Source organism: Bos javanicus, chromosome 3 (genome assembly GCF_032452875.1).
Source record: "Bos javanicus breed banteng chromosome 3, ARS-OSU_banteng_1.0, whole genome shotgun sequence".
Taxonomy (NCBI): domain Eukaryota; kingdom Metazoa; phylum Chordata; class Mammalia; order Artiodactyla; family Bovidae; genus Bos; species Bos javanicus.
In genome coordinates this window covers 93,454,058-93,473,752 of record NC_083870.1, presented here as the reverse complement: position 1 = coordinate 93,473,752, position 19,695 = coordinate 93,454,058, and the positions used below count along the sequence as shown (strand labels likewise).

Below are 19,695 nucleotides of genomic sequence, written 5' to 3'. Positions count from 1 at the left end.
CCCAAGTAAACTTTTGACTCTTTTACAGTTTACATTTTGGTCTGTTTATATTTAGAATACCATTTAAGCTTAGTGGCTCTTTTAAGAAAGAATGGTATTAAAATGTGAAATTGTCATCGATTGCAGCCCTAGTAAATAAACTTATCATATTAATTTTAATTGGAACTAACAAGTCCCCATTTTAAAAACTTTTCTAAACACAAAACTTTTCTCAGTTAGTATTAAAACATGCATTAGTTGTTTTAATTATTTTGTTAAATTATTTGCATTTTAGTTATGTTAGTCTCATTAACTCTTACTCTGATAGACTAATATGGTTATTTATATCCTTAGAAATAATCTGAAGTGCATAGAGAACAAACTTGTGGTTGTCAAGGGGAGGTGGGTAGGGGAGGGAAGGAATGAGTGTGTGAGACTAACAGATGTAAACTACTATATATAAGACAGATAAAAAACCAAAGTCGTAGTGAATAGCACAGAGAACTATTTTCAATATTTTGTGATAAGCCATAATGAAAAAGAATATGAAAAAAGAATGTCTGTATGTGTATAACTGAGGCACTTTGCTGTACAGCAGAGATTGGTGCAACACTATAAATCAACTGTACTTCAGAAAAGCTAATATACTATAAAAATAGCTTGAAGTAAAATTGCATCCTGTGTATTACTGATTAATTAATCTCTGAACCCTTAATGCCTAGTGCAGTGCGTGACTCATGGCATATACTGAAGGGCTGCTGAATAAAATTGGTTCACTGGGAATTGATTTAGTGCCACATAACTAGAATCTCTACGAAAGCAATACCACTAGGCAATAAAAGTAGTTAACTTTATTAAATGCCAACTCTCTGTCACTGTGCTGGGTACTTTTACACACATTCTCATTTAATCCTCTCAAAGACCCTAAAAGGTAGTTATTTTTCTTCTTATTTTATAGATGAGGAAAATGAGGCTTACAGAAATTAAGCAACTTACTCAGGATCACTCTAAATAGTAGAAAAATAATATTTATATTTTTCCTCCTATAGATTATAAACTTATTGAGGAAAAGAGCCATCTCTTTATGTTCTTAATGCTTAGCATAGAGTCTAGAACATAATAGGTGCTCAGTAAACTGTTTCTAAACTATTAAATTTTTCCATGTTTAATAAACATAAAACTGTGATAAGGAACATTTTATACCACAAGTGGATCATTACCACATATTTCTAATACTTCATGCTACTAATTCTCTTCATTCTTCTAATTTTAAATTGATGTTTGAATTCAGGGCATACTTAATTAACAAGTAATATCTAATCCAATTCCCTAGATCTAAGGGTATTTTGTGAAAGATCAAAGGGTATTATGGAAGCTTTGATTAATTCCTTTGCTTATATAATAAAATAGAAATTTCTTCATTTGAGATAACAAACCTGTTATAATTTGGCCCCATTGTACTTTACTGGTCTTGCTGCTGCTGCTGCTGCGTCACTTCAGTCGTGTCCAACTCTGTACGACCCCATAGACGGCAGCCCACCATCCCCCGTCTAGGGATTCTCCAGGCAAGAACACTGGAGTGGGTTGCCAATTCTTACCATTTCCCCTGTTATTCTCAATCTCACCCCTTCACCAGGTTTTTTGGTATTTCCTAAGTCTACTATACAGTGCTTGTTTCTGTGTTTTTAATTATGCTGTTAGCTGTCCCTGGAATGTTCTTCTTTTTTTAAAAATTTTTTTAAAATATAAATTTATTTAATTGGAGGCTAATTACTTTACAATATTGTATTGGTTTTGCCATACATCAGCATGAATCCACCACAGGTGTACACGTGTTCCCCATCCTGAACCCCCCTCCCACCTCCCTCCCCATACCATCCCTCTGGGTCATCCCAGTGCACCAGCCCCAAGCATCCTGTATCCTGCATCGACCCTGGTCTGGCGATTCGTTTCACATATGATATTATACATGTTTCAATGCCATTCTCCCAAATCATCCACCCTCGCCCTCTCCCATAGAGTCCAAAAGACTGTTCTATACATCTGTGTCTCTTTTGCTGTCTTGCATACAGGGTTATCATTACCATCTTTCTAAATTCCATGTATATGAGATTCTATCTTTTTTTGTTTGGTGAATATATACTTACTCATCAAGCCCCAAACCAAATATCACTGCTTCTGTTAATACTTTATTAAAGTTTCCTCCAATTAAAATAAATAATTAGTAAAAATAAAATAATTAGTAAAAATAAATAATTAGTAAAAATAAAAATAAATAGTAAAATTAAAGTTTCCTGGGCATAATTATTTTTTCCTATGAACTTCACTGTAGTGTCTGTATGCCTCAGTTATTATATAACACACTGTATCATGCATATTTATAAATCTTTCTCCTCTGATTCTGATGATTCTTGAGCAGAGATTGTATCCCATCTTTGTATCTTCAGTACCTATTGAGGTATTGGAACATAGTATATGCTCAACAAAACTTTGCTATTACTGAATAGTATTTAGGATGAGTATACTATTTAGTCTTAAGCCCATAAATAGGATCTAGAGCTGACTTCTTTGTCCTTAGAACTTGGAGAACTATTAAAAATCCTTAAATAAGGTGAGAAATCTTTGTGATTTCCTGAAACTAGTAAGGAACTATACCAACATATTGAGGAATTGAGGGCACTGCAGTTTACTGACTTTGAGGCTTCAGAGAGCAGCTCTTGACTTTCCCCAGAGAAACAAAGCTTCTATTTCTTTGTTTTACTTTACTTCCTGCCTAACCAGGCACTCATTTATCCACTAATTATAATATTCTTCTAAAGGAATTTCATTTATTCAGCTAATATGTATTTGGTAGCTTACCTTTTGCAGTCAGTGCTTAAGCTGCTAATGATACAGCAGTGAACAAGGTGATTAAGTTTCTTGTCCTCATGAATCCTCTCTAGTCTTGCCTTGGAAATAGGTTCATTTGCACCATTTTTTCTAGATTCCACATATATGCATTAATATATGATATTTGTTTTTCTTTTTCTGACTTACTTCACTCTGTGTGACAGATTCTAGATTCATCCAAACCTCAACAGATGACCCAGTTTCATTCCTGATGTACATGTGTCATTTTGACTTTGGTTTTCTCAGGATATGAGCCCAGTAGTGGAACTGCTGGGTCATATGGTAGTTCTACTTTTAGTTTTTTAAGGAACCTACATACTGTTTTCCATAGTGGCTGTATTACATTCTCACCAACAGTGTAAGAGGGTTCCCTTTTCTTCGTACCATCTCCAGCATTTATTGTTTATAGATTTTTTTTCTTTTTTTAATTTTTTTTATTGAAGGATAATTGCTTTACAGAATTTTGTTGTTTTCTGTCAAACCTCAGCATGAATCAGCCATAGGTATACATATACCCCCTCCCTTCTGAACCTCCCACCCACCTCCTTCCCCATCCCACCCCTCTAGGTTGATACAGAGCCCCTGTTTGAGTTTCCTGAGCCATACAGCAAATTCCCCTTGGCTATCTATTTTACATATGGTAATGTAAGTTTCCATGTTACCCTTTTCATACATCTCACCCTCTCCTCCCCTCTCCCCATGTCCATATGTCTGTTCTCTATGTCTGTTTCTCCATTGCTGCCCTGTAAATAAATTCTTCAGTACCATTTTTCTAGATTCCATATATGTGAGTTAGAATACAATATTTATCTTTCTCTTTCTGACCCACTTCACCCTGTATAATAGGTTCTAGGTTCATCCACTTCATCAGAACTGACTCAAATGTGTTCCTTTTTATGGCTGAGTAATCGTCATGACCCAGATAATCACAATGGTGTGATCACTCACACTCTCCTAGAGCCAGACATCCTGGAATGTGAAGTCAAGTGGGCCTTAGGAAACATCACTACGAACAAAGCAAGTGAAGGTGATGGAATTCCAATTGAGCTATTTCAAATGCTAAAAGATGATGCAGTGAAAGTGCTGCACTCAATATGCCACCACATTTGGAAAACTCAGCAGTGGCCACAGGACTGGAAAAGGTCACTTTTTATTCCAATCCCAAAGAAAGGCAATGCCAAAGAATGCTCAAACTACCGCACAATTGCACTCATCTCACATGCTAGCAAAGTAATGCTCAAAATTCTCCAAGCCAGGCTTCATTCAGCAGTATGTGAACTGTGAACTTCCAGATGTGCAAGCTGGTTTTAGAAAAGGCAGAGGAACCAGAGATCAAATTGCCAACATCCGCTGGATCATCAAAAAAGCAAGATAGTTCCAGAAAAACATCTATTTCTGTTTTATTGACTATGTCAAGCCTTTGACTGTGTGGATCACAATAAACTGGAAAATTCTTCAAGAGATGGGAATACCAGACCACCTGACCTGCCTCTTGAGAAACCTGTATGCAGGTCAGGAAGCAACAGTTAGAACTGGACATGGAACAACAGACTGATTCCAGATAGGGAAAGGAGTACATCAAGGCTGTATATTGTTACCCTGATTATTTAACTTATATGCAGTTATAGGCTATGTATCGTCACCCTGATTATTCAACATCATGCAAAATGCTGGTCTGGGTGACTCACAAGCTGGAATCAAGATTGTTTGGAGAAATATCAACAGCCTCAGATATGCAGATGACACCACTGTAATGTCAGAAAGCAAAGAGGAACTAAAGTGCCTCTTGATGAAAGTGAAAGAAGAGAGTGAAAAAGCTGGCTTAAAACTCAGCATTCAAAAAACTAAGATCATGGCATCCAGTCCCATCACTTCATGGGGAAGACGTGGGGAAAAATGGAAACGGTGACAGATTTTATTTTCTTGGACTCCAAATATATGGGAAAAAACTGGAAACAGTGGTGGATTTTATTTTCTTGGGCTCCCAAATCACTCTGGACCATGACTGCAGCCCGGAAATTAAAAGTCACTTGCTCCTTGGAAGAAAAGCTATGACAAACCTAGATAGTGTATTAAAAAGCAGAGACATTACTTTGCCAAAAAGGTCTGTATAGTCAGAGCTATGGTTTTTCCAGTAGTCATGTACAGATGTGAGAGTTGGACCATGAAGAAGGCTGAGCATTGAAGAATTGATGCTTTCAAATTGTGGCACTGGGGAAGACTCTTGAGAGGAGAGCAAGGAGATCGAACCAATCAAACCTAAAGGAAATCACCCCTGAATATTCATTGGAAGGAATGATGCTGAAGCTGAAGCTCTGATATTTTGGCCACCTGATGCAAAGAGCTGACTCATTGGAAAAGACCCTGATGCTGGGAAGGATTGAAGGCAGGAGGAGAAGGGGCTAACAGAGGATGAGATGGTTGGATGGCATCACTGACTCAATGGACATGAGTCTGAGCAAGCTCCAGGAGATAGTGAAGGATAAGGAGACCTGGCATGTTGCATGGGTCTGCAGAGTCGGACATGACTTAGAGACTGAACAACAAGAAAGGAAGTGGGCGACAAATCTCTGATCCATCTTGGTCTTTGAGTTAGGGATGTCTTGAAGGGGAAGAACAGAGAAACTGGAAGTAATTATTTTCTTGTGACATTTCTTAATCATGGTTTTGGGAATAAGAATGTGTCTGGTTTATGATTCTTGGGGCTGGTGGTCCATGGCTTGGGGGTGTGTGAGCTCATCTTGCCTGGAAAAACAGCCTGAGTTTGTATGTTAATGATGGTATCTACAATAGCAATCTTTGTCATCTGACTTTAATTAGTGTTCAGTTAGCATAGATTGAGGAGACAAGAAAGGGATTGAGGTTAGAGGAGATAAGTAAAGGAATAAAGTTTTAGATAGAGAAATTAATCATAAACTCAGTAAGGGAACACTGTTTTAGGGGGTTTGGTGTCAATATTATTAAGTTCTCTCCAACTCTAAAAATGTCTGATTTTATTATCCAGAGGACAAAATGCTATTTTTGTGAATCTAGTGCTATTGTTGTAAATAGCTGCAAATAGGTCTGGAAAATAATTCATTCTTTCTGGGAAATTTTTGAGGAGAATAATAGGAAAATTCCCCAGAGGAGCTGAATTTTTTAGGGAAAGTCAACCCCAAATTCTAGATTATATTCTTTTGATATGTTAAAAATGGTAAAATTAAACTATTTTCATGCCAATTTGCCTCAGCCAGAGAACTGTATATTCAGTGTTTTCTCTTTCAATATTGCCAAAACAGGTTGGATAAATTTAAAGAGTACAGGGAATTCCCAGAAATGGTATGGACCTAACAGAAGCAGGAGATATTAATAAGAGGTGGCAAGAATACACAGAAGAACTATACAAAAAGATCTTAATGACTTAGATTACCATGATGGTGTGATCACTCACCTGGAGCCAGACATCTTAGAGTGAGAAGTCAAGTGGGCCTTAGAAAGCATCACTACAAACAAAGCTAGTGGAGGTGATGAAATTCCAGCTGAGCTATTTCAAATCCTAAAAGATGATGCTGTGAAAGTGCTGCACTCAATATGCCAGAAAATTTGAAAAACTCAGCAGCAGCCACAGGACAGGAAAAGGCCAATTTTCACTCCAATCTCAAAGAAAGGCAATGCCAAAGATTGTTCAAACTACCACACAATTGCACTCATCTCACATGCTAGCAAAATAATGCTCAAAATTCTCCAAGCTAGGCCTCAACAGTACATGAAGCAAGAACTTTCAGATGTTCAAGCTGGATTAAAATTAGAAAAGACAGAGGAACCAGAGATCAAATTGCAAACATCCACTGGATCATAGAAAAAGAAGAGAATTCCAGAAAAACATCTACTTCTGCTTCATTGAAGATGCTGAAGCCTTTGTGTGGATCACAACAAACTGTGGAAAATTCTTAAAGAGATGGGAATACCAGCTCACCTTACCCACATCCTGAGAAATGTGTATGCAGGTCAAGAAGCAACAGTTAGAACCAGATGTGGAACAATGGACTGGTTCCAAACCGGGAAAGGAGTATGTCAAGGCTGTATATTCTCCCTGCTTATTTAACTTATATGCAGAGTACATCATGCAAAATGCCCCAGTAGATGAAGCAGAAGCTGGAATCAAGATTACCGGGAGAAATATCAATAACCTCAGATGTGCAGATTACACGACACTTATGGCAGAAAGCTAAGAGGAACTAAAGAGACTCTTGATGAGAGAGAAAGAGGGGAGAGTAAGTGCTGGCTTAAAACTCAACTTTCAAAAAAAAAAGATCATGGCATTCAGTCCCATCATTTCATGGTAAATAGATGGGGAAACAATGGAAACAGTGACAGACTTTATTTGGGGGGACTCAAAAATCACTGCAGATGGTGACTATAGCCATGAAATTAAAAGACGCTTGCTCCTTGGAAGGAAAGTTATGACCAACCTAGACAGCATATTAAAAAGCAGAGACATTACTTTGCTGACAAAGGTCTGTATAGGCAAAGCTATGGCTTTTCCAGTAGTCATGTGTCGATGTGAGAGTTGGACCATAAAGAAGGCTGAACACCAAAGAATTGATGCTTTTGAACCATGGTGTTGGAGAAGATTCTTGAGAGTCCCTTGGACTGCAAGGAGATCAAACCAGTCAATCATAAAGGAAATCAATCCTGAATATTCACTGGAAGGACTGATGCTGAAGCTGAAGCTCCAATACTTTGGCCACCTGGTGTGAAGAACTGACTCATCCGAAAAGACCCTGATGCTGGGAAAGATTGAAGGCAGGAGAGAAGGGGCTGACAGAGGATGAGATGGTTGGGTGGCATCACCGGCTCAATGGACATGAGTTTGAGCAAGCTCTGGGAAATGGGCAAGGACAGGGAAGCCTGGCGTGCTGCAGCCCATGGGATCGCTAAGAGTCGGACATGACGGAGCAACCGAATAACAACACCACCACCACATGGAATTTCTTAAGCCTGAATATTGTCTAAATAAAGAGATTACTCGGGGAGAAAAATTAGCTAGCTGCAAAAATCTTCCAGGGTTTTAAGAGAAGTTATTAAGCAATCATAGTCTTGAGCGAATAAACTGGGCTAGTTAAAAGTCACAACTGAACGTCAGCCCTTGTCTTGCTTGAGAAAGCTGGTAAGGGCAGTTTCTAAACCAAGGGAATCTGACTGTTCTGTGTTCGATTTGTTAGGTCTGGCTCAGCGTGCTGAACTCTGCTGGCAGCTGAAAGGGGAAGTCGGAAAAAAAGGCAAGTTCCCGGTGCAGAGGTGCTCTGCAGCATAAAACTGGCATTGGAGGAGCTGCCGTTGTCACGCTGTACCAGATGGGCTTTCCTGAAGCTGCCAGGTAAGTGGCATTCTAGGTTTTGTCTGGCAATGAATCCTTCTGATTTTTCACAACCAATGACGTTGTACATGTTAAAAAAAAAAAAAAAAAAGTCCTAATTTTGTTGTCTTAGTTCTCAAAAGAACAAGTATCTCATTACCTTGCTTTAATAGCATGGCTTTAAAACTTTAAAGATGACAGTTAACTTACAAACTTAACCAGCCTTAGGAAAATTTTATTCAAAAAGGAGGCAGCATAGTCAAAAGAGAATGTTGAACCAGGAGCCAGAGCTGGCCGGACCCTTGTCTCAACCTTGCCAACCTGAGTAATTGTAATTTAGGCAAGTCATTTTTGGTTTCCTTTCCCACAACTTGTTTTCTCCCCATAGTGTCCCAGGCTTCTGAGGTTGTTTGGAGAAAGTCCTCAAATATGCTGAGTGTATCTCTGCAGATTTATGTTTATGAATCCAGCTAAGCCCTCACTGAGGCTAGACTCCCGCTAGACTCCTTTCTATTCACCTCTTGCTGATTTACTTCCTGCCCTTGTCAAATGACTGTGCTCCTCAAATCTCCAAACACTTATCTTTTCCAGGCCTTTTCAGGATCCCTCAACTTCCTTACTCTTCTCTCAGAGAAGTGCTCATCATTTTACAGAAGGAAAAAGCCCCTTTTCCTTTCCAAGGCACAGTTTTTCTTTGCTTCCTTTTCTTCCCAATCATTTTCTGTAACTTTATTCCAAATAATAAGTACACCCTCCTTTGGACTCTTTTCCTTGTTGCCTTTCTATTGACTCCTTTCCCTCTGTCAGCAAGCATGTTCAGATCTTCAAATCTTCCCTGTCCTAAAGCTCTGTTTTTCTCCCTACCTTAATTACTTTTTTTTCTTTTTTCATGGTGAGCCTTTTATATTGAGCCACTTTTGTTTCTACTCTGAAATGTCTTTAGTTTCTTATCTCACCATTGAGATCAGGTAAGACCACCAATGGTCTGATTATGATATGTTCTTGTTTTTATTTTCCATCTTCATTCTCTTTAACCTTATTGTAACTTTCAACACTAATTGTGAAATTCCTTAGCCAAGGCTCTAAGTTCTGCCCAAGTCCAGAGACAGAGTGCTAGCAGCCTTTTATAATTTATAAGCTTCCAGATTCCAATCAAAATAAGCATTCCTTTCAGTCTGTTTGATCTTACCACCGGGTTTTTCTAACAGTGTACACAAAAATAGCAGTTTTGAAATATCTAAAGAACCCCAATTTGGACATTTTAGATTGATATCTCCTTTAGTATATTTTTCCTAATTAAGTACTTGCAAACATGAGCTCTGTACATACTTACATGAATCTGGCTGGAGTGTTAGTGGGAGGGTTAGCTAGCACGAAACCTGATAGCACTCTGTCTCTGACTCTGTCTCCCCCCTCTGCTCTGCCAGTATCCTCTTCTATCCAAATTGCCTGGCCAAGAGGCTATCTCTTTTTCTTTTCCAACTCTTCTGCTCCCTCCTCCCAGTAAAGAAAATTAAAAGTGAATCAGAAGTGTTTGTGATTCCCTTTAAGGAGAAACCTATTACAGTTCAGTTCAGTTCAGTTGCTCAGTCGTGTCCGACTCTTTGCGACCCCATGAATCACAGCACGCCTCCCTGTCCATCACCAACTCCCGGAGTTCACCCAGACTCACGTCCATCGAGTCAGTGATGCCATCCAGCCATCTCATCCTCTGTCGTCCCCTTCTCCTCCTGCCCCCCAATCCCTCCCAGTATCAGAGTCTTTTCCAATGAGTCAACTCTTCGCATGAGGGAGAGGTGAATTGTCCTTGGTGCTTACATACACACCCTGGACCCAAGTAGCATATTGAGCCTTGGCTAAGGAATTTCCCAATTCAAGTCAGGGTCCATTGGGATTTGCTAAGGAGTTTGAGTTCAATATCCAGACCTATGAGCCCAGGTTTTCAGATCTATATCCATTAATACAGCTATTAGTTTCTAAGGCAAAGCAAGGAGTGGGTAAAGAAAGAAGAATGAGAACACCCCCTTAATGGCTTTTGAACCAAAGGCTCACACTGAATGCAAGGAATTAGCTCAGAAATTATACGATCTTATTCCAGAACTTTCCCCCAAACCCATTGATTGGACAAAGACTCAACAGTTCAAGTAAAGATCGGATGAATTAATTCTGGACTATTATGAAAGGTTTGAAAAAAACTTAAGCAGTATTCTGGCTTGACACCCTGAATAATTCTCTAACCAACAAAATTATCTTTTGCTTAACTCCACCTTTTTAGAAGGCTTTAATGAGGATTTAGCTAGTCTTGTCAAAAGACATGATCTAGATTGGTCCGAGTTACATACAAACACCTTTGTTACTGGCTAACCAAATTTTCAAGACCATGAAAAAGAAATAAAAGGGGGTATCTATGAAAATAGAAGCCCTTCTATGAAAATTAAGAGTGTTCAATTGTGCCAATTAAATACACAATGCCAATTGAAGGTTAACTGATCTCTTTAATTCCCGACCCCTAAAGAAAGCTAGTTTGAAGGAAAAAAATATAATCTCTTCAGAATTCTGGCCCTGAGGGAATAAGTCCTAATAGGAGAAACTTGATTTTCTCTCCCTGTGTCTTTAGACCAGAGCTCTCAGGATCTGATTGAAGGGGAAAAAAAGGACAGAAAAAAAATTCTTTTTTAAATTCAGCTTATTCTATCTGCTACTTGTAGCTAGTGAGTTTTACATTGGGTATATTTACATTGTGAGATCTGATTCATAACTGAGTTCAGAAAATGAAGCTAGCCATGAGACCTCTTGTTGCGTCTGTCTATATGTTTATGTACATTATCTCTGCTTTTACCTTTGCATGATATTGTCAAACTCATTGTCAATGAGCTCTGCTTAACTGGATTAAAGGAAATTAAGTCCTTGGATAAATTCTGAAAAGTATAGGAGGTAATTGGCCAGAATTAATTTCAGGTTCCCATGAACTGGGAAATAGTATTGTTAATAAATTAATATCTGGTATTAATGTTTGAGTTTGTTGATCTAATTAATATAGACATGACTTTAGAATCATCAACATTAAGCATAGTAATTTGTGCCTACGTTTGATAAAAATTAAATAGAATCTTCTTGTATTCATAGCAAATTTGTCACCAAAGGAAGTAACTTGATGTAAAGAAACTTTTAAGGAAAGAAAATGTAAATGAGATAAGAGCTTTTAGATAAACTCTATTAAAAATAATTATGCTTTTGGAATGTCTATCTAAAATAGTCTCTCCAGATTCTGGTAACTTGAAATTCTAGGTGCTAAATTAAGTGATGGAAATTTATTGAATAGCTAGGTCATTCCCACATAAAATAAGGTACTGAAATATTAATTACTGAACATTGGCTTCCTTTTACAGAGAAACTAAAGGCATTTAGGACTATTATTAATGAAAATTCTTGGTGTTATGCTCTTTATAAGAAAGCAAATGTTTTTAGAAATTATTACTGGAATTTATGTTCACCAATCTAAATAATACTAATGTAAAGGACAATTCATAGTTGCTTACACCTTCAGTTTCATAAGAAATCAAGGTTTTAAGAGCTGAGACCTCTAATTTAAACATGTCATTAAAGCTGACAAAAATAATAAAGGTAACATTTCAGCACAATAGGAAAGTAGAATGTTTTTAGTAAAGAAGGTATGAGGAATGCAATTGCATTTTATTAAGGGAAAAGGAGGTAACTAACCCTGGTGGCTCAGCGGGTGAAGAATCTGCCTTCATTGCAGGAGACACAGGAGATGGGGGTTTGATCCCTGGGTTGGGAAGATTCTCCTAGAGGAGGTAATGGCAACCCATTCCAGTTCTTGCTTGAAAAATCCCATAGACAGAGTAGCCTGGCAGGGTACAATCCAAAAAGATCACAAAGAGTTGGACAGAACTGAGCGACTAAGCACGTATCAGCACGTGTGCACTGTAGCACAAGGGGAAAGGAGGTAGGTCTGACTTGGAGCTGGCTATCTCTGGATGGATAGAGAAAGTGATACGGTGATACACTGATGGATACAGAAAGTGATAAAAGGTTTGTGGAAAGTAGACCCTGAGAAAAGTTTTGTGTATGATCAGGATTGACTAAGTTTAAAATAAATTTAATTGAGTAAATGAATTTTAAAAGTAAGTTGGTGAAAAACTTGAATCCAGCATTTTCTCTCTGCTAAGAAAACAAGTTTTCTTAAGATGCTGAACTGCCTTTGATAACAGATTTTAAGTTTCCCTACCTTTTAAGTGATCTGTTCTGTATTTGCCTTTGAAATCTTTTATTACTTTGATTAAGTGAGTAGCTATTGTTTCACAGTGACCTGTGATCCTGTCTATTTGAGTGTTCTAAATCCTTTTGATATTTATTGACGAAACTTGCTATGTCAAATTCTAATGAAGTCCTTTTGATGTCTAGTCAACTTTAGGATGCTTCAGAGGCTCTCTGAAACATCCCAAAGAGAGATATTCAACTAATTAGGTTCATTTGATATATTCAATTACATGGTAAGTATTATCAAATGAGTAATAAATCTTCTTAGGTTATTTTGTGTGGTGGATGTTACTAATATAGATATTCTATAAATTTTATGAAATTCCTAAAGCTTGAATATGTCCTAGTAAAATGTTGTCAGTCATAAATCTAGTCATTATCTTAGTGTTCTATGTCACAGCAGTAACCAAGTTTCTTTGTCAACTGCATCATAATCAGATTTTAAACATGCCTTCTTAAGCCTTTTATCATTATAGACAATTATGGTTTTATTCTAATACCTTTGCAAAAACGCTCCCTTTATAAGAAGATGTATAAAATGGACTTCTGGATAATTAGAGTGTTCTGATTTTCAGACCATAGTGCTGAACTGGGTAAGAAATTAAAGAATTCTAATGGAAAACCTGATGACTTCATAAAATTGTTAGCAACAAGGATTAGTTACATAGGACTTAGTGAACTGGTGAATATGGTTATAATTTTTGTGGTTTATATCTGAAAAATTACTGGCTTGAATATATATTTTCCAGGTAAAAGGAAAACATTCCCCTCAAAATAATTATGACTTACAGCAATTTGGTAAATTATACCTTTGTAAGAAGAATTTAAACATTTATCTTTTCTCTCTATCTGCTCTCTCCAGAGACTGGAAACTCTTGGGTTCCCAGCAGCCTCATCAGATAAATTAGAAAGGCTACCTCAGTAGCAGGTATAGAAACCTCCAGGTATTTTGGGAACCATGGAAAGGAAAGAATTCACCTAGATCTGTCGGACAAAATCTGTGGCAAGCTCTTGTCATGACTTTCCTAGCCCTGAGAAGCTTTTTAAAAAATTCAGTCTGGGACTCCTTATAAAAATTACGGCAAAGCACCTCTTTGAGAAAAACTTGGTTGCCACTGAAGCAGAGCCCCATGCCACCTGCTCCTGTTCCTGCCTCACTGCTCTTCACTCTCCCCGAAGAACAAGTCTATCAGGAAGCCATGCTGCAGCCATGGCCTTTAAAGACACCAGCAAGACTCTCATGGAGCCAGAGGTGGCCATTCACCAGATTAGGATCACCTTCACCAGCCACAGTGTGAGGTGTCTGGAGAAGCCATGTGCTCGTCAGCGGTGCAAAGGAAAAGAATCTCAAAGTGAAAGGACCTGTTCCGATGCCTAGCAAGACTCTGAGAATAACTATAAGGAAAACTCCTTGTGGTCAAGTTTATTGAGACCAGATTTATTTTGCAAACAAATTAGTCTTAATTTGGTTATATTTGGTAGAAATGAAGGTAATTTTAGAGAGAAAAAGATTATGTTTCAATGAATGTTAAATCCCAATTTTATTAATGGAGGTCTGTATTTACTAAGACTCTCTTCCTGGATAGTTCCTTGTTGTTATGTTATATTAATATGAAGGTTAATTGAATTACTAAAAGGATACTCTATAATTTTTTTCTGAGCTTATCTCAGTGATTTATCTTTGAATGAAGGTCAGATGCCTCACGATCTATGACCAGGGATTGTGCATACTGGAAAAGAGAATGTAAAGGACTGTCTCCAACCTAGATGGAAGGACACTTCATCAGGTCCTCTTAACTAGCTCATGCACAGTGAAACTGAAGGGAATTAACTTTTGGATTAATTCCCACTTGCAAAGACCCTTACATTGGACTAGCCTATAGGGAAGATGGCCACCCACAACATCACCTTAGAATAGCACTCAAATGGAGAGAGACTACACTCACACTAGGAGGAGAAGAAGACATCAGAAGTGGACAGCTAGCCCAAGATCCTGGACCTGACTCACATGATCATTTATAATGTTTTCTTGACTTCTTGGCACTTTGTATATGAATCAAACGTTTTCCTATCATGAGCATGATCATATGCTAATTTTAAAAATCAATACAGTTGTTGAGTTTGCTGCTAGTTAGCTATGTTAGTACTTTTGTGTTACCATGGTGGATTTCTCTCCTCCAAGGCTCTGATTGAATAGCCCTTAGGAAATTATTTTAGAAGAAAGAAAGTTCAGTCCTATTCAGGCTACTCTTGATATTACTAGATGGGATCCCCTCATCTGGCCAATTAATAATACTTGCTCTGACCCTGGCCATAAAAATGAATTTTTCTGGACTTCTCTGATGTTCCATTGGTTAAGACTCCACACTTCCAATGCTGGGATCATGAGTTCTATCCCTAGTCAGGGAACTAAGATCCCACAGATGAGCACAGGTGAAAAAGAAATAAAAAAGTTTTTTTTCCTCTAAAGTTACTCAAGCTTAATCAGAGTAATAAGCAAAATTTCAGCCAAGGAATAAAACCTGCCACAATTATGGAATGGATTTATGAGGTTAACACCAGGCTATGCTTATTTAAGTTTTAAGGTCCCTATTTTCTTGGGAACAATTAAATTTTACTAAGGATAACCAGCCTAATAACACTAGGAAGTTGGGCTGGGAACCTTATGGACAGTGCCAATATATCATTTCCCTGAAAGATAAGGCTTGGAACAGAGCAGAATAAATCAGATGACCTGGAGATATACTGGACTCCACCTAATGAAAGTTCTTGGCTTATGGCTTTAATAATACCTCTGTTGTGTGTTAGCCACTCAGTCATGTCTGGCTCTTTGTGACCCCATGGACTGTAGCCTGCCAGGCTCCTCGGTCCATGGAATTCTCTAGGCAAGAATACTGGAGCATTCCCTTCTCCAGGGGATCTTCCTGACCCAGGGATTGAACCTGGGTCTCCTGCGTTGCAGGCGGACTCTTTATTGTCTGAACCACCAACCCAATAGTACTGCTATCTGTGTTATGCTATGTTATTTGTATTTGCCTGTTTTACAAGATTATTGTTTCTTGCATTACCAGATGTGTGACTGAGCCTCTGACTATATAGTTCTATATGTGACCAATGATTGTAATAGTATAACTCTACATGTGGGAAGATACAATAAGAGGGTTTTTTTTTTTTTCTGAATCATAATAGATTAGTAAGACAGGTGGTCTGGAGACCTTTGACTATTGTTAAATAAGACCTAGCCCAATAGTAGCACATTGAGCGGACTATTAGCAAAATCTTCACCAGACCTAGGAATGAGCCTTTCTAGCACCATGGGATGAAATGGTCATGAAATGCCTCCCAAAACATGGTCAAATTTATAACCATGAGGGGGCCCTGTAACCTACAAATTGGCATTTGTCATGGGCACTTGCCATATACCTCTACAAGGATTAAATCATGTGCTACTGCAGCAGCTGATTTTCAACACCCCCTGAAAGGAATTCAGGGTAGAGAGTAGAGATGAAGCATTGTGTGCTCTGAGAAAAATTGGCAGAACAGGTCTTCAGATAGGTATTTTCAGAAGTCAATTTTATGAGCCCAATTCTTGTATCTCCTCATATCTAGAAAAGCACAAAAGTTCTTAATGGTGATGACTGCTCCTTCATGAGTAGCAGAAACCTTCTGCAAAAAAATAAGTGATTGCATGTACTTCCCCTTCACGAAAATCACATATATACTGACCTTCCCCGCTTTGGAGCAGTTTCTCAAAGCTATCTGAAATGCTGCCTCAGGCTACAGTCCTCATTTTGCTGCAAATAAACTTAATCACAGCCTTCACATTGTGCATTTTTAAGTTGGCAAATCTTTGAGATCTAAGACTTTGATTCTGCCCTTGTGTTTGAAGATCTCCCTCATACTGAGTAAATGTTTATTGAGTTGTATCAAATAAAAAGCTGTTGAATTTTGTTTCCACTTTAATCTGATTCATTTGTTCTGTATCATCTTCTGGAATTCCATCTAGTTCATATTTGGAATTGAAAACCCTCAGTAAAAGCCAAACAATAAAGAGCTACCAGAGTCAGCACATTAGTATAGCCATCTAATTAGCTCAGAATAGAAGATTATGCATTTAGGGCAATAAATTCTGTTTTAAACATGGAATTCTCATAGTTCTTTTATTTTCAGGAGATTAAATAATTGGGAGATAGACTTGTTCACAAAACTCCAGTTGATGTTTCTGAGAAGGCAGAAGGATGAAAAAATCCAGATGTTATATTAATGACTGAAAGAAATTGGCTGGAAGTACTGAAGATAGTTTTGATAGTTTTAGTGATAGAACATAACCCACTTCAAAGGCCAAAGTTGGGAAAATAATTCTAACTCTGATGGTACAAATAAAATTTCAAGTGAGGATTTAAGTACTCATTGTACATAATCTGATTTCCTTAGTTTCTTGTTTGGCTAACTTTGATGGAGCAGATGCTTCATGCCTAGGCCCCTAAGTATGATCCTCTGAGTATATAAGGAAAGGCAGACATACCTTTTTCAAAATGCTACAGAAGCCCAGAGGAAGAAATTAGTATGAAGAACCTAACTTTGAACTGGGGTGACTAGGACTGTCCAGCAGAAGGTAGAGGAAGGGCATCCCAGGCCTGTACACAGGTGTGGAGATTTGCAAATGCAAGATCTGGTGAGTGGTGGTCCTGTGCCGGTAGAGGGTAGATTATTCTGTTGTGCCTGGGTAGAGGGGCAGAGTCAGCACGCAGGTGACAGTAGATTGGATCAAAGTTTTGAAATGCTCCCAATGCTGTGCTCAGGAGTTTGACATTTATCCTGCAGAATAGGAGTTTTAGCAAAAGATGATGTGATTATATTGCACTTTAGGTAGATCATTCTGGTATTACTTTGAGTTGAGTGATGGAGGGACCAGAGGCCAGGAATCCTTAGCAAACAATTGTAGTAGTGTGGGTAAGAGATGTTTAGTGCTGCAACAGGGACCATGAAAATGAATAGGAGAGGTCATATTTAAGAGCTGTGACCAATTTAATTTACAGTTTTAATGAATTGTGCATTTAATTTACAGTTAAACTTTTCTTTCCTTTAGACCGCTTCTGAATGTATTAACTTTGTATTATAACATCATATTCATTTTATACAAGACACAGGCTGGGAATAGATTTGCTGCCTTCTTGTCTCACAAGCATCACATGCTGACTGTCCTGAGATGGAACTTTGATTTTTCTTCACTCCCACTGCATTCTTCCTTTTGGCACTACCATCCCCTCAGTTATTCAGGCCAAACACCTACATCATCCTTGGTCTTTCCCCTCCCCCTTAGATCTCCCTCATTCCCAGCAGCAAGGCATATGGATCCTACGTCCAAAATATATTTTGAATCCACTTCCTTCTGTTCATCTCCACTGGCAGACTGCCTCCACTGTAGTCCAGACCACCACCACTTCCTATCTGGACCGCTTCAGCAGCCTCATAACTCTCTCCCCACCTAAGTTCTTGCATCCCAGCCTGGCCACTGCACACTGGTGTAAGAATAATCACAACTATTTCACTTTCCTGTTGAATCATTTCAGCGGGTTCCCGAATTCCCTACTTTGGCCTGCATGGTCTTTTCCCTGCCCAGTTCTCCAATTTCATTTCTTGCCATTCTCCCCCCATTAACTCTACTCTAGTAACTGGTACTGTCTTACTTTCTTTTAACATAACAAACTGTTTTCTCCCTTAGGATCTTTGCCGTTTCCTCTTTGAATGGCTAGCTCTTTTTCCTCCATTAATTGGGTCTTGAAATGGCAACCCACTCCAGTGTTCTTGCCTGGAGAATCTCAGGGATGGGGGAGCCTGGTGGGCTGCCGTCTATGGGGTCGCACAGAGTCAGACATGACTGAAGGGACTTAGCAGCAGCGGCTTAAATTCACTTGTTCAGAGACATCATTCCTCGACTGCTTTACCTAGAGTAGGTTTCTCTTTTTGTTTGTTTTCTAATACTTGCAATTATTTTTGTGTGTTTACTTCTTTTTCTCCTGGAAAAATATAAACTCGGTGAGGGACTGGGTCTCACTTGTTCACTGTTAGACTTCCAGTACCTCGAACAAGGCTTGGCATGTGGCAAGCAGTCATTTAACATGTATGAAATGATAGAAGGGAAGGGAAAAGAAGGGAGAAATGGATGGAATGAGTGGGGAAAGAGAAAGAGAAAAGGAAGGAAAGGGGGTAGGAAAAGAGGACAGAAAGGCGTTGCTTACTGAGCAGCTGCTAGGCCCTTGACTCCATCAAGAGTATATCCATTTGGTGTTTGTTGTTCCAATCCTAGGCCAACCACTACCAGCATGCTTGTATTATTTCAGAGGAATTACAAATCCCAAGGTGCCTTCATCTTTCACAGATCTTTGAGTCATCTAACACCTGATCCTCTGCAGCTTGTAATAGTCATGGTTGTCATTTTTTACCATGGGCTAGGGTCTCTGCTAGGTACCATCTCCAGGGGATCTTCCCAACCCAGGGATCGAGCCCAGGTCTCCTACATTGCAGGTGGATTTTTTACTAGCTGAGCACAAGGGAAGCCCATCTGACTGACTAGGCTATCTAAAATAAACCAACACACAAATATGCTTTCTTTATATTCCCTTAACCTGCTTTATTTTCTTTATGGTAACTACATTCTTCTTTTTTTTTTTTTTTTTGCATATTCATCGTCTCTTCCACTGGCACAGAGGCTTCATGAGGGTGAGTTTGTCGGTTTTTCATATTTTTTAAGACAATACCTACTGCCTAGTAAGCACCCAGGATTTGTTGAAAAAATAGGAAGAAAATCTTGTGGGTTTTTTTTTTTTTAAGCTTTTTATGACAATACCAGTTTCCTTTGGGTAAGAGTCACAACATCTTTCTTAGGGTTTTTGAAAGTTACTACATTTATACAACATTTACTGTATAAATGTTAAAAAACCTAGTACCTGTGTGAGTCCGTGGATTGAAATAGATTATTTTCCACAGTTCTTTTAGAACTCATCAAATTGAGGCTGCTCCAAACAGTTCTGCAGTTGATTAATTTACGGTAGATCTTGTCTTTACAGAGATTGAGAAGAAGCTTGAAGATATGATTTATGTAAAATACTACCAGGAGGGCCTTGGGCTAGAGGAAGCAGATATAGATTTCAGGTGTTGCCATGAAGTGATACAAATTGAAAATTTATATCATATTGTCAGAAGAT

At 38.4% G+C, this 19,695-nt stretch overlaps 1 pseudogene; it reads left to right on the top strand.

The window, feature by feature from the left end:
- The first annotated feature begins 7,456 nt into the window (after window positions 1–7,456).
- Window positions 7,457–19,695, top strand: part of LOC133244575 (sterol carrier protein 2-like) — a 34,511-nt pseudogene continuing 22,272 nt past the window's right edge.